Source organism: Lissotriton helveticus, chromosome 4_1 (assembly GCF_964261635.1).
Source record: "Lissotriton helveticus chromosome 4_1, aLisHel1.1, whole genome shotgun sequence".
Taxonomy (NCBI): Eukaryota; Metazoa; Chordata; class Amphibia; order Caudata; family Salamandridae; genus Lissotriton; species Lissotriton helveticus.
Window position 1 is genome coordinate 978,393,322 of NC_136063.1, and position 27,485 is coordinate 978,420,806.

At 47.8% G+C, this 27,485-nt stretch overlaps 1 protein-coding gene across 1 annotated transcript in view; it reads right to left on the bottom strand.

The window, feature by feature from the left end:
- The window catches only part of SLC6A3 (solute carrier family 6 member 3), a 711,041-nt gene that overhangs the window by 78,767 nt on the left and 604,789 nt on the right, over nt 1-27,485 (bottom strand). The window lies entirely within an intron of this gene.

Sequence of the window (27,485 nt, forward strand, 5' to 3'; positions counted from 1 at the left end):
GGCTCAGCTGAATGCCCAGGTAGCGCACCTCCTCAGTCGCCCACGTTATAGGAAACTCTGATGTAATTGGAGCCGTGTCATCAGTTAGCGGGAACATAGTGGATTTGGCCCAGTTAATCTGTATACCTGTCAGGCCGCCATATCTAATGAACTCTCGCATTATCGTGTCAAAGTTATCTCGAGGGTTATTGAGATAAACAGTGATGTCATCTGCGTATAGTGAGATGAGGATTCCACGCGTAGTGAATCCTATGCTTCTATGGGCATGTTGTTGTCTCAATTTGGCAGCCAGGGGTTCCGTCGCGATAGAAAACAGCAGGGGGTACAGTGGGCATCCCTGTCTGGTGCCTCTGGTTATGATAATGGGCGCAGACGTGCGACCATTCACTCGAACCCTGGCAGAGGGTTCAGTGTATAGTAGCTGAATTTGCTTTAGGAATACAGGGCTGAAACCCAGCCGACGTAGCAGGGTAAACAAGAAGTCCCACTCCAGGGAGTCAAACGCCTTTGTGGCGTCCAGCAGGGCAGCTGTTGCCTGCACGTGAGGGGCCAAATAGTGAAGCATACCGAAAAAGGTTCTCAGGTTATTCGCTGTAGATCTACCCGAGACAAAACCTGATTGATCTGTCAATGCAATTTGAGGTACCATAGGTGTCAATCTATCCGCGAGCAATTTAGCATAAATCTTAGCATCGAGATTTATAAGGGACAACGGTCGGTATGAGTCCGTCTTAGTGGGGTCTTTACCTGGCTTCAGAATTGTAATGATTATGGCTTCTCGAACAGTTGGCGGTAGTTTACCGACCTCCAGTGCCTCTTGATACATACGATGCAGCCAGGGAGCCAGCACTTCAGCATGTTCCTTATAAAAGGCAGCTGTCAGCCCATCTGCTCCCGGAGCCTTGTCACCCGGCATAGCGCTTATGACCTTTCTGATGTCCTCTACCGTGAACGGCAGTCATTAAACCACGCAAGGCATATCTCATCTAGATAGTCAGTTAGATCAGCCTGCGACGGGGATATTTTAGAGGTGTAGAGCTCTAAGTAATAACCAGCAAACTCCTCCAGAATGTCCGGTGGCGCACGCACTGTCGCACCATCAGATGTCTGTAATTCTGCTACATAAGAGTTGCCTCTGGGTGCCCAAGTAAATTTGCAAGTGTCCTGCCAGGTCTGCCACTTTCGCCATATCTTCGTGCTTGCGCGTATTTATGTATATATGCGACCTCCCTTTCCGCCTCAGTTTGATATTCAGTGAGTTTTGAACGTATGTGTGCTAGCGTGTTATGTGATGGCCTAGCTACCTGCTGTCTCTCAAGGTCTTGTATTTCTCGCTCCAATCTCTGTAAAGTGTTTCATATGTCTCGTAGTACTCTAGTCTTTAAGGCTATGCAATCCCCTCTCACGACAGCCTTAAATGCCTCCCATAACATCCCGGGTGAGTCTACCGAGCCCTCATTTAGAGTGAAGTAGTCTTCAATTTTGGCTCGCAGGCCCTCACGGAATACTTGGTCTCGTAAGGCCCCGGACGGGAACCTCCATGTAAAAGGCTGGGTGAATGCCGGGGGTATTCTTTTTTTTTTTTTTTTTTTTTTTTTGGTTAAAAACTTTTATTGAGCAACAAAGTCATGTGTACAGAGATGGGCCTACAACCGCACGGGCTGGCCGCTAAGATCGGAGCATAACACGGTATAAAACAGTGGTCGCCACTCTGGCGGTCAGGCACAATCTGGATACAAAATGTCGCCCACAATATGGAACAGAATAAGACATTTTTCTTATTTTAAAGCACACCAGAAACAACAAACAACAAAAACAAGGCGAAGGAGTAATACACAGAGAGTCAGCCCTGGAGGGGGGGGGGAAACCTCACTAAGCAGGAATACAAAGTCACAATCAGTAGGCTAAGTCAAAGCGGGGGGACAGCGGGGAGGTCAATCAAACCAAAGGACAGTATACGAAAGTTCAGGAACGCCAACCTAGGGTGACAAGGGAATATCCGGGGCCTCCACCAGGGGAGGAGCACAATTATATCAAACAAAAGGACAGGATACAAAAGTTCAGGAACGCCAACTTAGGGTGACAAGGGAACATCAGGGGCCTCCACCAGGGGAGGAGCACAAATATCCCCGCGATAGGCATTCCACTGACACCAGATCTTCGTCCATGCCCTAGGTCTGCCCCTGGCTGTGTAGACAGTCTTTTCGCGGAACATAGACCAGTCCATGTTTTCTTCCCACACGGAGACAGTGGGGGGCCTGTGCGAGCCCCAAAGTTGCGCTATGTCCCGCTTCGCAACCATATACCCCAGGGTCGCCCACCTGGTTTGGGCCACCCAACAATCGGTAGGTTCCAAAACATTCAACAAACATCTCCTTGCCTCCGGCACCAGGGCAATTCCAGTCACAGCAGCCATCACCGCAAGTACCCCCGTCCAATAGGCAGCCACCCTCGGACACTCCCAAAGAATGTGAAGAAATGTGGCACTCATCCCACACCCACGCTTGCAGAGGCCATCCGGGGAAAAACCCATCACAACCAAACGAGGACCAGTAACATACACCCGGTGGAGGATCTTGAGCTGAACCAGATGGAGACGGGCCGGAATGGCGACCTCTTTCGGAGAAGATAGCGCCACTTGCCAATCCTCGTCATCCAATTCCAGCCCGTCGCCGACCCATGCCTCCCGAAGTCGAACGAGCAAGTCCGTGCGATTGTGAATAAGCTTCTTATAAATCAAGGAGATAGTGCTATCAGGGATATGACCATCCAGGATACGATCTTCGAGGGGGGAGGACTCGGGGACAGCGTTACCGGAAGTCAGAACAGAAGTGAGGGCATGACGGACCTGTAAATATCTAAAAAATTCCCTATCACTCAGGTCATAATCATTCCGAAGGGCCTCGAAAGACTTCACAGTTCCATTCGCACACATGTCACCCACTCTACAGATCCCAATCATATCCCAGCGGTCAAACCCCTTCGTTGTCCAAAGACAACCCAAAAGCTCAGACGCGAAAAGCGGAGTCGCCAGCGTCACTCGTTCATCCCACCCTAAGCTCACATTCGCAGCGCGCCACACACGAACCGCGATCCTAGTCGGTCCCGTAAGGTGGAGCCCAGCCGACCTAGAGTAAAGCGCTCTGTTAAAGTCACCACCCGGTAGCTGGAGTCTGTCCATTTCAAAGGCCGGATCCGGACCCGGGGAATACATCGAATGATTAATGGCAGACAGTTGCGTAGCCCAATAATATCTCCTGATATCAGGAAGTGCTATGCCCCCGTCATACCAAGGGATGGTGAGCTTCGCAAGTGCAATACGTGGGCGCCCGTCCCAAATCAGTTGCCTTTGTAGACTCTCGACCTCTCGGAAATAAGTAGCGGGGATATCGTCATAGCAATTCTGGAGCGCGTAAAGGAATCGCGGCAAGGACATCATCTTGAATAGGGCGGCCCGGCCCAGCGGCGACAAGGGTAATTTACGCCAGCGAGCCACGTCCAGCCTCAATCTATGAAGCGGGGGAAGGAGATTACGTTCAAATCTGAGCGACGAATCCAATGTAATAAAAACCCCCAAGTATTTGAAACCAGACTGAACAACCTGGATGGGAAATCTATTCGGCAACGGGGGCAGATCACCCGAAATAGCATAGACGCAGGACTTAGCCCAGTTGATAATCAAACCAGAATTCTTACCAAACGAGGCGAGAACGTCAAACAGGACATTCAAAGATTTACGCGGGGAAGTAAGATAAAGAAGAATGTCGTCCGCATAAAGCGAAACACGGTCCTCAAAATCTGGGGACCAACGTATACCCTTGAGAGAAGGTTCCCAGCGAATCCACGCAGCTAGCGGCTCTAACGCGAGAGCAAAAAGTAGTGGAGACAAGGGGCACCCCTGTCTGGTCCCCCTACCAAGAGGAAAGGGAGCCGACACTCGACCGTTAACCACGACCTGTGCCAGGGGGTCGGTATACAGCAGCCTAACCCACCCGATGAACCCCGGGCCAAAACCAAACTTCTCAAGAGCCGCCCAAAGGTAGGGCCACTCTATCGTGTCGAAGGCCATCGAGGCATCCAACGAAGCCAAAATGGCCGGCTCCGTCAGAAGCCCCGCCCTCGCGATGGCTCCATGAAGGCGACGCAGATTAAGAGCTGTGTTACGGTGCGGGATAAATCCGTATTGGTCCGGATGAATCAAGTCACTAATGACCATTATGAGGCGAGTAGCCAGGACCTTGGCAAGAACCTTAGGTTCGACATTCAACAGGGAGATGGGTCTATATGACGAACAAAGATCCCGGGGCTTACCATCTTTAGGAATTACCACAATCGTGGCCAGACGCTGGTCATAAGGGAGAGCACCCCGCTCACGGGACTCCGAAAACATCGTTCGAAGATGGGGCGCAATCCTATCAGGGCGCAGTTTGTATAACTCGATTGGCAAACCGTTCGGGCCCAAAGCCTTGCCCGAACGGAGAGAGCGAATAGCAGTCGCGATTTCGTCCGTAGAGAACGGGGCCTCCATGGAGGACCGCTCCAAGTCGGAGAGGCGGGGCAAAGCTATGTCGCGCAGCAAGAGGCGAGAGTCGTCGTCATCCCTTACCGATACTGGGGAGTAGACCGCACGAAAGTAGTCCGCAAAACATTCCACTATTCCAACCGGGTCCGTTACCCGCACACCATTCAAAGTCTGAATCACAGGCACCACTCGATTCGCCCTCTCTTTCTTGTCCAACCAGGCAAGCAACTTACCCGCTTTGTGCCCAACATCATACAGACGACCCTGTTGCTCCCTAAACATCATTTTGGCCGCATCTGTGACCAGAGACTTATAGGCAAATTGCTTCAGACCCAGGGCATGGAGTTTGGCACGAGTGACACCCGATTCCAGGTTAGCCTCCATCTCAAGTATTTCCATCTCAAGATCCACCACCTCCCGATTCCTTGCCTTTTTGGTTTCAGCAATAAGGGACAGGGCCTGCCCACAAATTACTGTCTTAAAAGCCTCCCATAGGGACACCGCAGAAGAGACAGACCCCTCGTTCTCCAGAAAGTAATTGTCCAAGGACGCAATCAATTGACCACGGGTCTCAGGGGAGGCCAGGTACCAAGGGTTGATAGGAGCCACCCGGCCCGCCGCCTCCACCCCCACATCAAACCAGAGCCAGAGCGGAGAATGGTCCGAGATGCCCCGGGGGAGGTGCCTAATCTCCCGGACAGCCGACGACTGTTCAGCTGGCATGAGGAAGTAATCTAATCTAGACAAACTCCCATGGGCCCCAGAGTGGAAAGTATACTGAAGTTGAGTGGGGTGCATAAGTCTCCAGCAGTCCACCAAACCAAAGGTATCCAAAAAACCTCCCAGCCATAAATGAGTCGAGGGAATATCCCTAGGGGGGTAACGATCACTCAGACCAGAGAGAACAGAATTAAAGTCACCAGCCATGAAAAGAGCACCATCAGGGAGTCCCAGCAAAACTCGGCCCAAATCAGAGAAGGTAGAGGTCTGCAGGCCAGGGGGCACATAGACGGTGAACAGGGAAAGGGTCTTGCCCTCATATCGTCCCACGAGGACGGCATAACGCCCCCGATCATCGAGGATCACATCATCTATCGCAAGGGGAAGAGAAGCCCGGACAAGGATGCCCACCCCCCTAGAACCCGTTGTAAACCCTGAGTGCGCAGCAAGACGATAGCCCCACCTATTCATCGCGCGACAAGTATTGCCCACTAGGTGCGTCTCCTGCAGAAAGACAATATCGGGAGACAAACGTCGCAGGCATCGCAACACCACCCCTCGCTTTATACGATCCCCTAGACCATTGACATTCCATGAAATAAACCTCAACCCGCTACCCCCATCCCACGAAGTAATGCAGAAACCACCCCCCAATGAGCATGACACTGAAAATACAATTAGCAAAATAGAATCGCCTTGAAAAAACAAAACACAAAATACAAACGCCCCAACAACCCCCCCCCCAACACCCAAGGAAACACCCCCCACCCTGCACCCCTGCAGTAGACAAAAAAGCCACCCCAATATGCAGTGTGCCTGTCGCCCAAAAACCCCCATTCTACAAAAAGACCCCGGAGGAGGAAAAGACCCTGTCCCACCCACCACCCCGACAGAAATAAGGGGAGAAAAGAGTACACTGAAAACAAATCACTCAAGTACTGAACCCAGGAAGAAATTACATGATACGGAAACCGGGGCCCAGATAACAAGTTCAATTCTCCGCACCACCCTCGGCACCACCCGGGTGCTCGGTGGGATCAGCGAAATTAGGCCGGTCCGGCAGAGAGTCCAGCCAGTCATTCACCGAATCAGGTCGATCAAAGAAAAGGGTCCGTTCATTGTACTCCACTCGCAGCCTGGTAGGAAAAAGCATGGCGTATCGCAGACCCAGGTCCCGGAGACACTTCTTGACTCCACGGACGCCCATTCGCTGCCTTTGCACCAGCTGTGAGAAGTCCGGATAGAAGTTCACCGTGGCATTTTCGAAAGCCACCGGGCCCTTAGCTCTCGAGGCCTGCAGGATAGCGTCTCGGTCCCTGTAGTAAAAAAGTTTTGCAACAATGGGCCTCGGCGGGGCGCCCGGCTTGCCCTGGCCACCGGGAACACGATGGGCACGTTCCACCGCAAAGAATTTGCTCAATCCGGATGGAGAAAGGTAGTTTTGTATCAAGTCCTCAACCAGGAGATCAACAGAATGCGGTTCAGGATTTTCCGGGACACCAATAACACGTACATTACAACGCCGTGCCCTGTTTTCAAAATCCTCCAAGCGCTGAGTCATGAAATCGTTCACCTTTCTGAGGTTGCCGATCTCCGTCTGTATCTCCGAGACGTCAGCCGTGAGGCTAGATGACTTGAGGTCCAATGACTTCACCTTCTCATTGGTTTTAGATAAGTCGGCCCGAATCAGGTTCACATCAATAGCCACAGTATCAATTTTGTGGGCCAGAGCTTCATACTGTTGGCCGATGGTTTCTCTCATACCAGAGATGGCGCCCATGATGTCCTGCAGGGACGGCTCCGCCGAAGCCTCCGAAGGGTGCCCCACGGCACTCGGGCCAGACAAGGCGGCACCAGGGGACACCTTCGACTGTGTGTACCGGTCCATGATATTAGACTGGACTGGGCCCCCGCGAAGGGGCGTCTTGGTCTTCCGCCGCTCTTGGTCCCCCCTGCCAGTCATATCGGAGACCGCGTCCCCACGGGACCCACGCGACCTGGTGAAAATGGCCACAGGAAGACAGGGCGCCGGAGCCAGAAGTCAGCAGCGAGGGCAAGTCGAGGTGTGAACCGGCCCGGAGGGACACGAAGCAGACAACAGGCTCAACTGCAATCTCGCGCCGCTGGACTCAGTACCGGCCAGACACCTCCGTTGGAAGACGTAGCCTGAGTCAGAATCGAAACCGAAAGTTAAGAGGGGGACCCATGAGTCGAGTCCCCCTGCCGCTGTTGTTCAACTCCGACACGGCAACAGAGCCTCACCAAGACCCAGGCGCGCCACCAAGGCGGGCGCCGAAAGTTTGAGTCGATGTAGCTTCGGTGCCCCTTGTCCAATTCAAAATCCGAAAACAATATTAAGATCAGCCCAGGTTCCTCTCCATTAATCCTTGTGAGAAATCAGGATATGTTCAGGATATCATGCCGGGAGTGGCGGGGGTCCGGAGAGCGCTGTGCTCACGCGGCCATCACGGATGCCCGCCAAGCTCCTCCTCCGCCGGGGGTATTCTAATCGTTATCTGTGCAGGGGCGTGATCGGACAGAGTGCGAGCGAGGTGCGAGGTCTCAATCACCCAAGCATGTAAGTCTCTCGTAAGCAACCAGTAGTCTAATCGCGACCAAGCGTTTCTGTGGTGTGTTATGCAGGTGCCCTCTCTGCATGTCGGGTGTGTGGCTCTCCATGAATCTATCAGAAGGAGATCGTCTATTATCTCATGTAGTAATTCTGCTGCCTTAGGGTGGTGCGCGCGTGAGGCCCCTTGTCTGTCAAGTTCTGCAGATAGGGGAATATTGAAATCTCCCCCCCCCACAGAATCGCCACAGGGCCCAGCTTCTGAAGTTCATGCCATATCGTGCGAAAAACATCAGGGCTGTCAGTATTAGGTCCATAAATGTTCACTAGGGCAATAGATGTATTATATAGCGCTCCCACCAGTATTACATATCTGCCATCCTTGTCTGCGATTGTGGTATGTGTGCGCCAGTGTAGGCCCTTTCTTAACATTATCGCCACCCCCCTGGAGTAGCTAGAGAACCCAGCTGCGGCAATCACCTCCCATCTTCTGTTCCTCAGAGTGGTTGTGTCAGTACCTAGTAGGTGTGTTTCCTGTAAGAAACAAATATCAATACCATGCCTTGTCAGGTACGAGTGTGTAAGCCTGATTTTTCATCAATCATTAAGGCCCCTAACATTCCACGTAAGACATTTCAATGTGTGTATAGAATGTACGTCCGTGCTTCCTGCCATCACTCTGGCCATGTAATAATATCTGCAGGCGGCATCCGCCAATACTTCAATTGTTGTGCGGACATGCCGAGTAGCATCTCAAGAGATCCGTACGCAATGTACAGCAAACTTATAGCATACACCTGAAAACAGACATTCTCAGCGTTCCATCCTGTTGGCATGCATGGTGACCCAGTAAATAACAGCAAGGCAAAGAATAACAGCAAAAGTCCCGTCTTCCCCCCACCCACACCAACCCCCCAACTAGGTTGTGAATCTTCTCCCCCCCCCGCCCTACGCCACATCCCAACGCACAGTGAATGAACAATCACCGGGGATCAGTTCAACGGGTGCAGTAACTGTGGGAATCATCCCAGAGGGTACGCGGGGTGACCACCTCCTTACCCCGTACTTGTGACAGGGTGACCAAGCGCAGCTAAGAACGCTGCCTCTCCAGGACCCACCCGAACCATACCGTATAACATGTCAGGCGATTTGTTCAGCTCCCTCCTCAACGCGGACGTGCTCCCCACCGCTCCGCAGTGCCATGATCTCAGTCTCCAGAACCAATAAGTCAGTGCAGGGAACGTATATATCATTCAACATCACTTAGCCGGTCCGGGGTTTCCTGTTCCTCCGGAGTAGGCCTTTGTTTCTGCTCTTTCGCCAGGTGCTTAGCGTATTGGAGTGCAGCTTTCGCATCAACAAAAAACTTTGGTTTCCCTGGGCCCTGTACTCTGAGCTTTGCCGGATAGATTAACGCATATTTCGTGCCCGTCTGTTGGAATCTCTTTTTTGCAGGTAAGAATTCTCTGCGGGCCGCCTGCGCCTGAAGAGTAAAGTCCGGGTACATTTCAATGGTATTCCCTTTATATTGTATCTTGCCTTCTTCTCTTGACAGTCTCAAGATCGCATCTCTGTCTCTGTAATTTAAGATCCGGGCCAGTATCGGCCTTGGCGGGGCTCCTGGTTTAGGTTTAGGCCCTAGTGCTCTATGCGCCCTTTCTACTAGGAACATTGGGGACAATCCGTCATCAAAGAGGTCCTTCAGCATGGTCTCCATATAGCGCTCCATGTTCGGTATATCCGTGGATTCTGCCACGCCCGTGACGCGAATATTATTCCGGCGCGATCTCGCTTCCAAATCTTGATTCTTTTGTTGAATTAAGTCCAGGACTTTATCCATGCCTCTTATTTTCTTTTCCAGCTCCGTCTGGCCCTCCTCCGTTTCAGTCACTCGTGTTTCCAGCACACTCACCCTGCCTTCCTGCTTGTTCATGCGCCTTGTAATGCCATCCATTCGGGCGGCCAGGGTATCCATCTTAGCATTGATGGTCTGCAGGCTCGTTTTTAAGTCCTGAAACATGTGACAAATGTCCTCAGCTGGGAATGGTTGTGTATTCTCACCTCCAGTGTCCGGCTCAGGGTGGTCCTGATTGGCAGCTTTCTGTTTCGTTTTATCAAATGTGATTTTCGGTTGCCTCGTGTCAGGCTTGCCCATGGTGCCTCAGGCTTCAGTGCCAGACGTTGGCCAGTCACCGATCAGGTTTGCCTCGTTTAGCGACTCACACAGCTTATTATATCAGGCCTGGCCGGATCTCCACTATGCATGCAAGTGTCGTGCCTCAACTGTCAAGACGGACCTTCATCTGCGGACTCACTATCAGGACCACATCACACTCAGGGTCAACACCCACAACTTCACTGGTATAAATTCGGGCTATAGGCTGCGCTCCAGCAGTGTCTTCGCGCTGTCTACTGACTGTATACAGTGTCGCTGTGTCGCGTGTGGTAGCGATGCCCAGGCCTTGGCCAGCTTAATTTCACACCATCACCCAAGGCGCAGCTTATCTCGTTTCGTCGCGCTACCTTTACAGATCTTCTAGCCAGCGGTTATCAGGCGCCTCTATCAGGGTTCGGGGAGCATTCCCGCTCCCGCCACTAATCATCAGTGGTTATATGGCAGAGCGGCAGAGCAGGGCAGCCCTTTCTAAGATGCCGGCTCGGGTGCAGCGCTCCTCGCATAGGGGACTGCCTCAGTGGCTCCTTCCTCGCAGTCCCAACCTCCGATGGTGCAGTTAATGGGCGCCGCGGCAGTTTGACACAAGCCCGGAGCGCCCCCGCCCTGCTCTCAGAGTCCGGAGCCCGTCACCGGCCGCATGCGGTGGAGCCCGATGGGGCGCTGCGTGTCCCGTTGTCTCTCCGCGCGGCGGCCGCTCTGCCCTGGCACTCAACCAGTCGTGTATCGGCTTCGGGGGCAGCTCACCGGCCGGTAGTTTTGTCCTCGCCGCAGATGCCGGCAGAGCCCCGTGCAAGCCCCCAACGCCTCTGTGTCTCTGTGCTGCTCTCCCTCAGGCTGGGCGGAAATCCAGGCCCCGGCTCGGCTCCGTTCGCAGGCCGCACCTCCATAGCCAGCCACCGAACAATGCAGCTGCTTCCTCACACTCCGGAGCACCGGATCTGCTGGAGAATCAATCAGAGGATCGTCTAGGTAGGCAGGCTCGTTGTGGGTCCAAAATGCAGCGTCAGTTAGCAGGATAAATGTCGGATTTATTGCTTGGTTGGCGGAGCTGCCAAGTTAAGCAGCCATTCCGCTCGGCAGTCAAGCCACGCCCCCCCATCTCTAGACAACTTAACCCTTTCTGTGTGCGCGTTGGCCAAACACCTGATATGACACACCTGGAATAGACCAGAAAGTTTCTTTTTTAATTAATAAAACAGAAACTAGTTGCAAATTCTTCGCAGAAAGTAATACAAATTTGTGGAAAAGGTATTTGCAAACATACTGTACCAAATGTGAACATACTAAGTTTACAATTATTGACAAATAAACTTAACAGAAAAAAAACACAAAACAAAGATTGGTTTCAAAGCAATTATTAGATTTCCTCGTTCATGAAACCTGACTGTAGTAGAGTCTGACTTCTGACTGTGCTGGATTTCAGGCCCAGATTCGAGGTCCAATAGTTCACGAAACCTGACCATAGTAATAAGCTAGATCGGAATACTAGTCTAACTTACAAGAATCTAGACAAAAAGACATCGTGGTTGGGATCCGAGGAATCATGGATGGAGTGACTAAAAATTGCACACAAATCATCTACAGTGATGGTTTGGCTCATGCTACATAAATCTTAACTAATGACCTGAAATGTATCTATTTTTTTAATGTCGCTAAAGATGATCACTTTGCTCCTGAGGCAATCACGTAGACCTTTACATTGTAACATTTTGCAAGCAATGGGGACAATTCTGTAGCCTTTTATACCACATATTATGCAATCTGTCATAGGTGGCCAAGGTTTAATGTTGTATGCCAATGGGTAAGCACAATATGTCAAGTCAAGTCAATGTTTTATTGTTTGATTAATAAAAATCATTACAATTTTCCCCCGATATGGATAAAAAAAACATAAAAAAGTATTGTTACATTTTTAAGATACACCTAATTTGGACACAATACCATAATTTTTCAACAAAAATACAAACACTTTTCTTTAAAAACTACTGTATAGCTGTTCCTACTTACAGAGTCATTCTCCTAGCTTAAAAACCCTGATAGATCTTTAATCTATTCGGTGTAATCTCTCCTCATCTCCTAAATAAAAACACGGAAGATGGACTATCAATTTGTTGTAACATTACAACTCTGGTAGGAGTTACCAGTTAAAACTTGGAACAGTGTTATTTGTTCAAGAAGACTCTTCCCTTTTAAGTTTTGAAATGATCTGCTTTGTTTTTGTTTATGTATTTTTTTTTCTCTCTTCTTCTCCACTCCTCTCGCTGTTAATAAAAAAATATAAAAAAAAAAAAAAAAAAGGAACAGTGTTATTGAAACTATGGGGACCCATTGAGGAAGACGATTGTTTTGATAAGGCTCCTATTCAAAACTCAAATGTTCATGAGCGTCTATTTGCGGCCTACAGCAAAGCGAAGTCATTTTATGGATTATCGTACTGTCCGCTTGTTGCTATGATGGGTCGGCTGTTGCGTGGTGACATGGATCCTACTTATTTTGTTTGCTCACCATCGACTTGCCATAGGAGTCTTCTGACAGCTGTCATATATTTGACCCCCCGGCAGGCCAAAATGATGGACATGCCCTCCAGCCAGCGTATCACCGCTTCCCTGCTTGAACGAATCTTCAGGTCGTTGAAAATGAATTATAGATGCAGTCTCCGCTGGTCCAGGACGGCTGGACAGGCACATAGTATGTGGGTTAAAGATTCTGATTTAAACCACATAGTCGACAGGGCGCAGATTGAAAAGACTTTTTCCAGGTCGGATGCAGGTCTTTTGTGTCGTGCATGCCCATTCGAAAGTATGGGTAAGCACAATATGGTTTTCAAAATGCAATATTCATTGCCCCACTTAAAAGAGGAGTTCAGGATGCAGTGGATAATAACCTGGAGTTGAATAGTGGACTCCACTGCCCTGGTTGGAGCATATTTCACCTGGGAAGAGTACAAATATGACCTGCTTTCAAGCCACACCAAGAGTAGCAAAGATATGTGTAATTGCCCAGTTCCAGCAGGCAACTAACTATCCACTGGGAAGGACTGATTGGGATGACTGGGCAGGGATTTCCTGGTAAGCCTTGAGCTTGTCTGAAGGGTCACATGTTCCCTCTAACTGGTGCGGTCCGACTGCATCATAATGCGGTGGTCGGACCACTCTACTGCATGTTGGTTAAACCACCACCGATGGCCTGTCTGTGGTGGTCTAACCAACATCGTCATGAGCACCGGGGCGCTGTGCGTGCCCCCCCCAGCACAGCGGGGGAATAACCCCAAAATGCAAGGGGTTAATGAAGCCCTTAGGCTCATAGAAACTGGCTCACAAGTAAGCCTAGAAATTCCATTGCATTCCTCAGCCTCTCCAAGTAGTGCGGTATGTGAACAGGACTTTATGTCAGTTCTAGGGACACTGCTGTATGGATGGATATTCAGTAGTTGCTATCACCAAAATTCCACAAACAGGTGGCCAGGATAAGGAGACAATATAGTCCACGGTCTATCAGATTAAGAAAATAAATAGTTACTGGGTGCATTTGTGTGCTACAGATGCAGTGACATGTTCTGAGATGAGGACTATTGTAAATTGAGGAACACATTATGGCATACGGTCATACCATGAATGAGGAGTCTAATGAGGACAAAGGATATGCTGATTTAGTAAGAGTGTCCGGGATATGTTAGTTAGTACAATGAAGGATGTAGTTAAGGAGATGCGTGAACACCACAAGGTAGTTTCTGCTCTTGCTATGCCTGAGAGGAAAGCCATGAAAAAAGACATGGAAGAAGCTAAGATGTTATGGAGAAAAGCTGAAAAGAAAGCATTGGTAATCTTGGAAGTTCCCCAATCTCACCCTCAGATGGGTAAAGATTCTAAAAAACAAAGGGCCTTTGGTTTTGCTTTGTTCTCCCTAAGTTGGCAGTGTATGCCCAGACGTAGGTCCCTTGCTCACTTGGCCACTGGATTCAAGCTAGCCTGGCTGATGACGGCTGATTAGCCAGAAACCGGTCCAGGATGCTTGTTTCCGGTCCAGGGAAGACATGGCTTGGCAGTTCAGGCTGGACTGTTCCCATGAGGCACAGGGTTAGACTGATTTGTATATGGCCATGTCTGAACTGGGGTGGCGGAGTGAGCTAATGAATGATTATGGATTAAACCCAGATCAGTTGACTGGGGGTGAGTGCTTGCAATGTTCAACACTCCGTCCATCATCGCCCTTGGTTTTGCTTTGTTTGCCCTAAGGTGGCAGGGTATGCCCAGACGTGGGTCCCTTGCAGACTTTGCCACTGGATTCAAGCTAGCCTGGCTGACGACAACTGTATTCAAGCTAGCCTGGCTGATGAACGACGATCCACCACCACCAGCAACAGGTTGCCCGAAGAAGCTGGAACAAGATCACAGCCGACCAGCTCACCGCTTCCCTGAGCCAGCACCCTCCCGCCAGCTCAGCGAACCCCAGCCAGGCCGCCGACAACCTCACGATGTGGATCAACAACTGCGCAGACGAACTCGCCCCTCTGAGAACCCCACCCCGCGGACCCTGCAGCAGAAAAACACCATGGTTCACCGACGAACTCAAGAGCTCCAAGAAGAACTGTCGAGCCCTCGAGAAAGTCTGGAGAAGGGAACCAACTACGAACAACATGACCACCCTCAAGCACGCCACCCGGAAACACCACCAACTGATCCGCGCCACCAAGAAAAATACTTACAAGGACCGGCTGGACAACAACGCACACAACTGCAAGGAACTCTTCAACATCGTGAAAGAGCTCTCCAACCCCAACGCCGCTAACAACGACATCACCCCGTCGCAAGACCTCTGCAACTCCCTCGCGTCCTACTTCCACAACAAGATCGCGGACATACACAACAGCTTCAGCAACCAACCAACGGAAGCCACAACCGCAACAACGCCACCCACCACCACCCTCCGCACCTGGACGCCGATCAGCACCGAAGACACCATCCGCACAATGAACTCCATCCACTCCGGATCTCCGACCGACCCCTGCCCTCACCACGTCTTCAACAAGGCCGACGCGGTCATCGCACCCCACCTGCGGGACATCATCAACACCTCCTTCGACACCGCCACCTTCCCTGAGAGCTGGAAGCACGCCGAACTCAGCGCCCTTCTCAAGAAAACCACAGCAGACCCCTCCGACCTCAAGAACTACCGTCCCATCTCGCTCCTCCCGTTCCCGGCCAAAGTCATCGAGAAGACCGTCAACAAACAACTGGCCGCCTTCCTCGAGACGAATGGATCCCTCGACCCCTCACAGTCTGGCTTCCGAGCGAACCACAGCACCGAGACCGCCCTCATCGCTGCCACCGATGACATACGAACTCTGATGGACAACGGAGAAACAACGGCCCTCATCCTCCTGGACCTCTCCGCGGCCTTCGACACTGTCTGCCACCGCACCCTAGTACAGCGCCTCGGCAACATCGGAATCCAGGACAAGGCACTGGAATGGATCACCTCCTTCCTCGACGGCAGAACACAGAGAGTCCGTCTACCACCGTACAAGTCAGAGGCCACCGAAGTCATCTGCGGCGTACCCCAAGGATCCTCGCTGAGCCCAACCCTCTTCAACGTCTACATGAGCCCCCTCGCGACGATCGCACGCCAACACAACCTGAACATCATCTCCTACGCCGATGACACCCAGCTGATCCTCTCCCTGACCAACGACCCCGACGCCGCCAGAGCCAACCTGCACGAAGGGATGAGAGAGGTAGCCGAATGGATGTCGACCAGCCGCCTGAAACTGAACTCAGACAAGACGGAGGTCCTCATCCTGGGATCCTCGCCCTCCGCCTGGGACGACTCCTGGTGGCCCCCCGCCCTGGGCACCGCACCTAAACCGAAGGACCACGCACGCAACCTGGGCTTCATCCTGGACTCCTCCCTCTCCATGACCAGACAAGTCAACGCCGTCTCCTCGTCATGCTTCAACATCCTGCGCATGCTACGGAAGATCTTCCGGTGGATCCCCACCGAGACGAGGAAGACGGTCACCCAGGCCCTCGTCACCAGCCGACTGGACTACGGCAACGCCCTCTACGCCGGAACCACCGCCAAGCTCCAGAAAAGACTCCAGCGGATCCAGAACGCCTCAGCAAGACTCATCCTCGACATCCCCCGACACAGCCACATCTCCGGACACTTGAGAGACCTGCACTGGCTCCCGGTCAACAAGAGAATCACCTTCCGCCTCCTCACCCACGCGCACAAAGCCCTACACGACCAAGGCCCGAGCTACCTCAACAACCGGATCAACTTCTACACTCCCACGCGCCTCCTCAGATCAACCAGCCACGCCCTCGCCGCCGTCCCCCGCATCCGAAGAGCGACAACAGGAGGAAGGTCCTTCTCCTACCTGGCTGCCAAGACCTGGAACGCACTCCCGTCCGACCTGCGCATGACCCAAGACCACCTCTCCTTCAGGAAGAAGCTCAAGACCTGGCTGTTCGAGCAGTAACGGCACCCCCCCCTCCCAGCGCCTTGAGACCCTACGGGTGAGTAGTGCGCTCTATAAATGTCTTGATTGATTGATTGATTGATTGATTAGCCAGAAAGCGGTCCAGGATGCTTGCTTCCTGTCCAGGGAAGTCATGGCTTGCCAGTTCGGGCTGGACTGTTCCCATGAGGCACAGGGTCAGACTGATTTGCATATGGCCATGTCTGAACTGGGGTGGCGGAGTGAGCTAAAGAATGATGATGGATTAAACCCAGATCAGTTGACTGGGGGTGAGTGCTTGCAATGTTCAACACTCCGTCCATCATCCCCTTTGGTGTTGCTTTGTTCGCCCTAAGTTGGCAGGGTATGCCCAGATGTGGGTCCCTTGCTCACTTTGCCACTGGATTCAAGCTAGCCTGGCTGATGACAACTGGATTCAAGCTAGCCTGGCTGATGACGGCCGATTAGCCAGAAACCGGTCCAGGATGCTTGCTTCCGGTCCAGGGAAGACATGACTTGCCAGTTCGGGCTGGACTGCTCCCACGAGGCAGAGGGTCAGACTGATTTGCATATGGCCATGTCTGAACTGGGGTGGCGGAGTAAGCTAAAGAATGATGATGGATTAAACCCAGATCAGTTGACCGGGGGTGAGTGCTTGCAATGTTCAACACTCCGTCCATCATTCCCTTTGTTTTTGCTTTGTTCGCCCTAAGTTAGCAGGGCATGCCCAGAGGTGGGTCCCTTGCTCACTTTACCACTGGATTCAAGCTAGCCTGGCTGATGATGGCTGATTAGCCAGAAACCGGTCCAGGATGCTTGCTTCCGGTCCAGGGAAGACATGGCTTGCCAGTTCGGGCTCGACTGTTCCTATGAGGCACAGGGTCAGACTGATTTGCATATGGCCATGTCTGAACTGGGGTGGCGGAGTGAGCTAAAGAATGATGATGGATTAAACCCAGATCAGTTGACTGGGGGTGAGTGCTTGCAATGTTCAAAACTCCGTCCATCATTCCCTTTGTTTTTGCTTTGTTCGCCCTACGTTGGCAGGGTATGTCCAGACGTGGGCCCCTTGCTCACTTTGCCACTGGATTCAAGCTAGCCTGGCTGATGACGGCTGATTAGCCAGAAACCGGTCCCAGGATGCTTGTTTCCAGTCCAGGGAAGACTTGGCTCGGCAGTTCGGGCTGGACTGTTCCCATGAGGCACAGGGCCAGACTGATTTGCATATGGCCATGTCTGAACTGGGGTGGTGGAATGAGCTAAAGAATGATGATGGATTAAACCCAGATCAGTTGACTGGGGTGAGTGCTTGCAATGTTCAACACTCAGTCCATCATCTCCTTTGGTTTTGCCTGATTCCAAAAAACAGCCAATTTATATTTTTGGGTATTTTGCATGGTGTTACTATAATATTAAGCATCTATCCTAATAAAGTGCTCAGATATTGGAAAAGTAAAAGGAAGATTTACCAGTTCTTAATGGAGATTCATTTTAACACTTTAAGAAGGCGGATAGGCCGGACTGTGGCATGGATAGTATTGATGTTTAAGCATTTAAGCGCCTCATGTCTCCCCAACAAGAAATACACATATACTTTGTGCACAACCATCAATCAGATTGATTGCAATGTGACACCTGCTTTTGTAGTGTTAGACAATTAATGTCTACGGGGTGAAACTGAAGTTTATCCTATTTCATTCAAAGACGCCTCATATGATGCAGATAAACAGACGACTGAATTACCAAAACTCAGATTAGGTACCAGTTCCGTTTGTGATCACATGCAGGACTTTTGCCATTGATGCTTATATGACTAAACGAGTTTTCAATAGTGACGTCTAATACTGACTTCAGCAATTATAGCTGGTCTAGGTGAGAGAATAAGAATTTTGCTTATGGTCTTCAAGAAGTAGGAAATACTCAAATAGAACTAAAGTCACCTTGGTGCATAAGCCGCTATTTGTTACTAAATTCTAAGAAAGACACCTGATTAACACCTGCAAGAGATTGTAAAATAATTAACTGTCTTCCCATCCTACTCAGGCAAACAAGTACTTTCAAAATGCAAAGGAGCTCACAATCCTGATTGAAGCAAAGAGTAATATCCTCACCTCGGGTTATTTGTTTGAAAATCTTTCGATCTTCATTTTTTCGAAACAAATCAAGAACATTTGTTCCTCTGTGTCATATTAAAATTCTTCTGTGTTTTTCTTTCTCTACCTTCACATTCTGGCATCCTTTCATCTTCAGCAAGTTAAATACCCGTAAATATTGAATTGACGCTTACCAAAATAAAAAATATTAGCTCAGACTTCACTTTCCACCCCGGTTTGATGAGAGGTTTGCAACTGTTCCTGCATGTAAGCAAATGCTTCTCAAGCCTAGGAAAAGGGCCAGTGCTTAATTTGTAAAAAATAAAATAAGCGCCAGGGCCCTTGTCAGGAGGTCACTGCAGTTTCCACCACCCTTCGCCCCTGCCAAGCACTATCAAAGACAGTACTACTAACCATAAAATTCCTACAAGAGTGTCAATTCATACTATTCTAGGCCCCCAAGCCAAAGAAAGGGCTTGGGTGGTAGTTATTAGTCATTTTAATGTATATAATGCATTAATAAACAACTGTTGTTGTGCTCATCTCTAAATTAGATGAACATCGCCACCAGTGTCCTCCCTGGTTTTATCAAAAATCAGTCCAGCTATCGTTCCCAGTCTAACCAGGCTCTTTAACCTTTCACTATTACCCTCCTTGGGTACCCACAGGTGGAAGGAGGCCATAGTCAGACCCATTCTGAAGAAACCTACCTCAGACCCTGAACAGGCAAACAATTATCGACCAATCTCCCTTCTTCCCTTGTTTGGCAAAATCCAGGAGTCACTGATTAATGGTCAACTAATTAAACATCTGGAAAAAACAAAGTGCTAGATCCTTCTCAGTCATGGTTCCGAGCTTTCCATAGTACAGAAACAGCCCTACTAGAAGTGGTGGATAGCATCAGACTCTCTCTTGACAATCTAAGATCGGCCATTTTGATCCTTTTAGATCTGTCAACCGCCTTCAACACCATCTCCCATTCCATCCTCTTGGAGCGCCTGAGAGAGGCGGATGTCGGAGGCCCAGCATTGTCCTGGTTCAGGTGTTGTCTGAGCGACCATACTTCCAGAGTCCAAATCGGTACTTTCACTTCCAAGATTTATATGTTTCCCTCCTGGCTAAAGTCATCAAGTATCACGGCTTCGATACACTATTGTATGGCGATGATACACAGTTGTTAATTACTCTTGGATCTGATGTTGCCAATACTAAACAAAGATTTGGGAAATCCATGCTGGATATAAACAACTGGATGTCTACCAACAACCTCCAGCTAAATGCAAATAAAACGGAAGTCGTCCTTTTTGGTAATGCACAGACGCTGTGGACAAATGATTGGTGGCCTCCTACCTTAGGTACCTGTCCCCTGCCGAAAGAAACAGCCTGTAACCTTGGCGTAATGATCGACAACCAACTCACTATGTATGATCATGTCAATCAAGTAACGCGTACCCGTTATGGGCTGATGCATGCCCTTCGCAAACTTTTTAAATGGGTCCCACCGTTTTCCATTAATTCAGGGTCTAATTATTAGTCGCCTGGATTATGGGAACGCTCTATTGGCATTCATTAATGAAGAACTCTTAAATAAGCTCCAGGTTTTACAGAACACAGAAGCTAGAGTGGTTCTGAACCTTCCTGCTCGCTCCCCTTCTGCACCCAGCCTGTAGGCCCTCCACTGGCTGCCAATTAAGAAGCTGATACATTTTAAAATCTGCTGCATTGTTAATAAAACTCTAAATGAACAGGGTCCCCATTACTTGGCAAATAAATTGAAAATGTATCAGCCAACACGGACACTCCGCTCTGCAAATAAACATCTATTGATAATCCCTAAGGTTGGAACAGTTAAATATTGTAGCAGTGCATTCTCGAAACTAGCCCCCACTCTCTGGAATTCCATGCCACTGCACTTGCGAACCGAGTTAGATCACAAGAAGTTTCGTAAGTCCCTTAAGACTTGGCTATTTTAAATCCTCCTCTTTTTCAGCCATCTTTCCTGTCTGTTCCTGAGTCTCGGCATAGTGCTATGAGACCCTTGGGTGATATATGCGCTGAACAAGAACCATTACATAGACATAGACATATGGCAGGCTGTCGCAAGTGTCGGTTTTGACAATTAAGTGTCATTGCTGAGTACCAGAAACAACTGGCTGAAATGAATCGCTGGAAAGGGCCATTATAATGCAGCTTCTAAAAATCCCTCCCACGACTGATCCCTCTTTATATTTTGACTTGCCCTATTTCTCTGTTGCCGTTTCTCTCTAAGGTGCTAGAATTAGTAGTTACTGCACAGGTTACCTCCTAGTTAGAAGACTGTTTTACCTCTGTCCTACACAAGTGAATGTTTTCATCTGTCTTGCTGGACAGAATCAGTGTTGGTGGCAGCACTTGATGACATCAGGATGATGCTAGGTTCCGGAGGTTTCATGATTTGGTCTTCCTCGACCAACTGTGGCATCCAATACAGCTCCCTATCCAAACTGATCACTTGTCTGGAGGAACGTGCCAAGCAATTAGCCGGTTACAGATTTTACTGGCTAAGAACGAGAAAGCAATCTCTTGTCCACTCTTTTGTTCCATGTTTCTCCAGCTCCACTGTGATTGCTCTCAGGCTTTTTCTTTCAACCCAGTACTAATCAATATGGGCATGCCACCCAATTGCTAAACAAATTCGTTTTTCATTTTTCTGCTAGGTAGATGGTATGCAAATGATTCTTGAGGAATCAGTTTCCTCATCCAACTGAGTGGTCACCATAGCATAATAGATACATTTCAGCCATTTGGAGCTTACTAAAGATGAAACTGAGATTCGTCGACTTAGCAGATAATCTTAAAAATGGAACACAACTTGTTGGCCAGACTTGATGGGACAAGACGCAATAAATCTTGGTGCTCAATTCAATGGCACAATAAATCTTGGCGCTCCATTTAAGATGTAATGAATCTTGGCGCTCCATTTAAGATGTAATAAATCTTGGTGCTCCGTTTGATCACAATTTATCCTTTCATACACAGGTGGCCAAGCTTTTCACTTTCTCGTTCTTTACCTTGAAACTTTGTAGAATATTTTTTTCATTGTTTCTCCTTTATAATAGGAAAACAGTCACTGAGGCAGTTATCTTATTCTGGCTTGACTACAGAATGCTGTATAGTTTGGGTTTCCTGGATAAACTTACAGTGGAGCATATCCAAAATACTGCAGCAAGGCTTGTCCTTGGGGTGCCCCACTGGGAGCACACCCCAGTACATTCAGTCAATAAACAGTGCCTTCCAGTTAACGAGTGTGTTATCGTGAAGGCTTTATTCATTTGTCATCGGGCCCCTGCAGAGTTTAGGCCACTCTTTCTCTAAACCTTGATATTGGAACCTTATATCGACAGATAGGCTGTGGCCTCTTATGTGATGGACAAAGAACACACTGCCTCTGTAACATCATGCTATTTCCAATCGTCTTCCTTTCCACGAGGCACTTAAAACATGGTTCTGTATCACCAACCTCTGAGTCATTTCCTGTTCTTCAGTCTGCTCTGCATTCTAGTAGCACCAAGACAACTATTGATGTCACTATGTTGTGTTACAGGCTGAGTTTCATTCATTAGTTCACTCATCCTTTCATCGATTGGTGAGGCTGACATTTGACCAAGATGGATGTGACCAAGGTTAGCCTCCTGTGATTCTAGGCAAATCACTTAATCTCCCCGTGCCTAAAAAAAAAAAAAATGGAAGTGTGTGTCCTCATGTAAAACGTAACGGATGTATGACGTTACAACGCATACTTTTACCACGCATACCTTTACAACGCGGTATTTACAACGAATACCGTTACAACGCATAGCGCTTTGGGGTGCTGGATAGTGGTAAGTATAATTTTCTATTCCAACTTCAGTCCCCGTGGACACTAGGGAAGGTGTTGGATAGAAAATTAAACTTATTACCTATCCTAGAGCGCCCCCCAGCGCAATGCGTTGTAATGGTATGCGTGGTAATGCCTGCGTTGTAATGGTAGTGCGTTGTAAAAATTTCGTTGTAAAGGTTACATACCAACGTAACTTGTGCTATGTAAAGCGCTCTGATACCTGATTCGGTTCGGGTATAGTTCGCGCTATATAAAACTCTAAAAAAAAAGACGGCCAAGTGTATTCCAATGGACCCGCATCAACCAACCACCGAGCACTACTTGTAGTTCTCAATGAGCCAGATAAGCATTTGTGCTGCTCTCTGACCACACCAGCAATAAAGGTCTAATCCCCATAGCAGTGTCAAACAAGTGGTCTTGGCTAAGTCTCTTCTGTCATTCTGCGGATGGGATTGAAGAGTCCTGTCTCTTTGCTCATCATTGGGACTCCAAATGACTCTCAGACCTGAAGTCTGGATTAGAGAACCTAGGCCCAAGAATGTAAAGAGAGAAACCTAGAAAATAAACCATAAATAAAAGAAACATCTTTTCCAACTGCCGCATTTTGATATAAGAAGTCCTCCACACCCAAATAATATTCTTCAAAACTGTTAAAGATCCTTCTTTGCAACACCAGTGTCGGACTGATGCCCATCTTCTTCGGATGCCTGTAGGCACACCGCACAGGCAAGCTCTCTACCCCCCGACGCCATGCTGCTGTTGCTTCATGCCTCAAGCATAAAAGGCTAAACTGGAGCATGGTGCTTGTAGACTCTCAGAGGTGAATGAATGTATCTTTATTGTTCAGTTTATTAAAACTTACAGGTGTCAAAAGCCTTTCGCCTGGATTGCCCTGGAGCCAAACAAGTTCTTGCTTGGCCTTGGGCTCGGTGGGTCTCTCCTTTTAAGCGTTTGGTTGAGGGCATCTGTCTTCCAGCAGAAGTTGTATTAAAAAGAAAGAAATGGCTCATTGCTTACACTTTATCAGTACTAGGCAAACAGTCACACCTGCTGGACACATATATTATTACTGCTAAGCAAAGAGTGAAAGTGAGAACATATACTGGCTTTCCCAATTGAAGATGGTGCACGTCTTGGTCATTGTAGGAAGTGCTATTCCTGAAGACTATTTAAGTCAATTATTTTGTATTATTTTGCATCACAATGTTAAGGGAGACTTCATCTGCATTGAGACACAATGGCCACTACATTACATTCCCTTGTTTATTCTCATGTCTGTATCACTGATTTTTTTATTCCTTTTCTCTGTGTATTTTCTTGAGAGTTTTTTGTGTGCTATGTTTTTTCCCCTCTAAGTGTCATCATTTGTTTATGTGGAAAACATTCATGCTTCCTCCTTTTTTTGGCCCCTTGCTCTGTTTCGTCGTCTTCTCCTAGTTTCATTAGGAGGGAAAGAACCACCCTTATCATCCTTCCTTAAAGAAAGGAATTCTAACAGAGGAGGAGGTAGGACCGCCGATTGATAAAATAGGCAATCTCAGAATAAATCCCATATATCCAGCAAAACCCCAGAGCACTACCTCAGCAGTGATATCATCATCAATTTTTGTCTGAAAAAACCCTCTACAAATCCGTAATAAAAAATGACAATCAGCCCCAAAAAGAGGTGTACCCAAATGGTTAAGATGAAAGAAACTAGACTATGAGTCCATGCTAAAATGTAATAAACTGACTGAAGCCTTCATCTTAAATGGATGACCATATCAGTCTATCTGATAGCCAGCACCAAACATTTGTACCTTTCATTCCAGATAACATCAATTGCTCACTCAACTTTGGAATGTTCGAATCGCCTCTTAAAACTGAACAGACTACCCACTACTGAAAAAACAAACGTAGACAACAAAGACTTTTAAAACTTAAGATCAGGATACTAACTACCATTCCTTGGAAAAATCTTGAAAAAAAAGGTCTCCCACTAACATCAGTCTCATCCCAAATATAGTCTCCTAAACTCATATCAATCCAGCTTCCACTTGAATTGGAACATGGAGACACCCAACCTCCAAGCGCTAAATGAAATCCAATGTCTGTTAGATGGCAAACATGCATGCTTAATTTACTTCTAGACTTATCATCAGCGCTTGAACCACCGACCACAATTCTCTACTAAACATACTACCCACCAGAATGGGCTTAAAAGACTCAGCCTTAACATAGTTAAAATCCTTTCTCACTTTGAAATCGTAATTTGTGAAAGAAGGCAACTTCAAATCGCAGAACCACCAACTCAAATGGTGCATACCTCAGAGATCAATCATTTTCCCCTTCAATTCAAAGTGTACAGGGCAATCTGATGCTTCATATGGAAGGGATAAGGATTCACCATCACACTGATGCTACTCAAGTATAAATAAAAATATCAAATCCAGCAGACATGGAAACCCTAAAACATCTCTGTGACATCTCACGGTCTGAATGAAAGCTTTTTCCATCAAAAATAGCCTGACCAAAACCATCATTAATTCAAAGGCCCCTGCCTATTCAAACATGGCTATCAAGACTCCATGACCTAGATTTCAATTCACACCATCTCTTGTCCCTTAAGCAAAAATCACTGACCTTGACTCTGTAGTACAATTTTATCATGACTTTGAATATCTGGAAAATAGCTGAAGCCACATACTCATGTAATCTATTTCAATATTGTACGCAATATTGTACGCTTAACATATAAAGCTTTTCAATTTAGAAAATGTTGATACAAAGACAAATTACTATTCATGAGAGAAGAAACACCAGAAATAAATCTAGACTTCGATGGAGATCGCAAAAGTAAATAAAACAAAAATTATACACCAGACCTTCTCTTGCCCAGCATGCAGAGTTTGGAAAATATCCCTGCTAATTTCAGATCAGACATATCCCTGTTCTCCTTCCGAAGACAACCGAGGGTGTATCTATTTTAAATTCATCAATAAATCTGTGATCACTTAGATCCAGGCTACCAGATCCCAAAGCTATCCCACCCTCCTGATTGATCCATGAGAGAATCCCTATTCTATTGAGAAGATTTGAATGTACCTCAAGCTTAACATGTTGCATGTCTTGGTATTCCAGAACTGACACATGCAGAATTTTAACAATGCACCTACTTTCGATCAGATTTACAATATTTATACATATATGAAACCTACTACCGGAGGGTAATGATGACAGTTTACAACGGGGTGTACTAATGTACACTTCGCATTAGGTACTCCATGTTCATACTCAAAGAGTATCTTGCACCTATTGCCTCAACTTCTCCCATCAAGCTCTGATCCCTCTGTTTGTGCCTTGAGCCCAACTGACCATATGCATGTGATTCAAGGCTGCTTTCTACAGGGACAGAGACTCCAAACTGTACTGGATTGCTGATTCGCAGGGTCACAAATAGGCCAAGTTTTTATATTTGGGGTTGTTGCTCATCTTCAATTCCATGATGGAAGTTGGTCAGTGAGGTGCAGTAAATTTTCATTTGTTCCAGCCCTTCTCCCAGGCGAAGTACCCCAGGGGAGAAAGCTTAGGTGAGGGTATGTGTACCCGTATGCCAAGAGACAACCTTAAAACCAATGTATGGAAGGAAAGCCTGGTCTGAAGCACTGTCTGTTCTTTCTATGCTGTTACTTTTTTATTGGTGAGTTAAGCTGGCAATGTTCCAGTATGAAAAGTAGTTGCGATAAGTGAGAGGGAGCCAGGCAACTCTGTTGCCTATACTGTCCTTGGAAGGTATGATAGATAAGCTTGCACCATTTCCCTATATGTTGCACCTATTCGGTGTGTCTATAGATATTTCTTCAGATTTAAGTGCTGCTGCCTAAGCTATACCGATTTGTTTGAGGGAAATCTGCAAAGCTGTTGCATGTTTAATTTTAAGGTAAACTCTCTACCTGCCCATGCTGTCCCTGCTCAGCACCACGACCCAACACTTTAAAAGTATAAATGCTATCCTTGTTTGCAAAGTGGTCTGATGGTAGCAACCACAAATCTAGGCAGCCTCACAGGTGGTCGGGGCCAGCAGCAATGGTGTAGGTGATGGTTCGCCCAGAATTGACAGTGAGTGACATCGTTCTAAGAAAAAATGGTTCTTATTTGTTTTTCCATGAGGCACCAGGGGCAATTAACATGGTTCTGATGAAACAAGTCAATTTGTTAGACCACATCCCTATCTAGGCTACAGAAACAATTCTTCAGTATGTAACTCCAGTACACAAGCAGACACATGTTGACAGGAGCTCATTAAATTATTGATTGAACTATCCCAACTGCCTCTGGTTCAATCTTCATCACGAACATTCCTTATACATCATACACTCTCAAGACACAATAGCACGATACTCTACAGTGAAACAGAGCATAAGACCAGAGCACATAAAAACACTCAATGCTATCCAAATGCATCTACTGAAAACCATTCAGCTCAATGTACACTTGCGCTTTTCATAGAGTGCTTCCTGATCAGTATCTCTGTGAGCTTTCTGTTACTGTATCCAGACGGGAAACATCCTTTACAACGAAACTTTTACAACGCAGTGCTTTTACAACGCAGGTTTTACAACGAAAACCATTACAACGCATTGCGCTGGGGGGCGCTCTAGGATAGGGAATAGATTTAATTTACTATCCAACACCTTCCCTAGTGTCCACGGGGACTGGAGTTAGAATAGTAAATTAAACTATTCATCATCATCATCATCATCATCATCAAAGCTTTATTCGAGAGTTATAGTCATAAAAGCACAAACATACATTTAAAATGCATCATTTAAAAGATTATATCCTAATTATACACAAAATTTTAAAACAAATTTAAAAACAGTTGTGCAGACATAGACAATAATCAAGGAACTTTGATGCATGATTACACAGAAACCACAAAAAGTACCCCAATCAATTTGCTTTAGTGAGAATTGCCCTCCGTCTAATAGACCATGCCCACCCCAAGTACTTTGCTGTTACTAAGACAACAGGCATATCGGTGGAGGTACAAAGTATTCGTAGTGCCTCGACACCCCTAGATGTCCCTAAGTTTCTACAGAAAAGG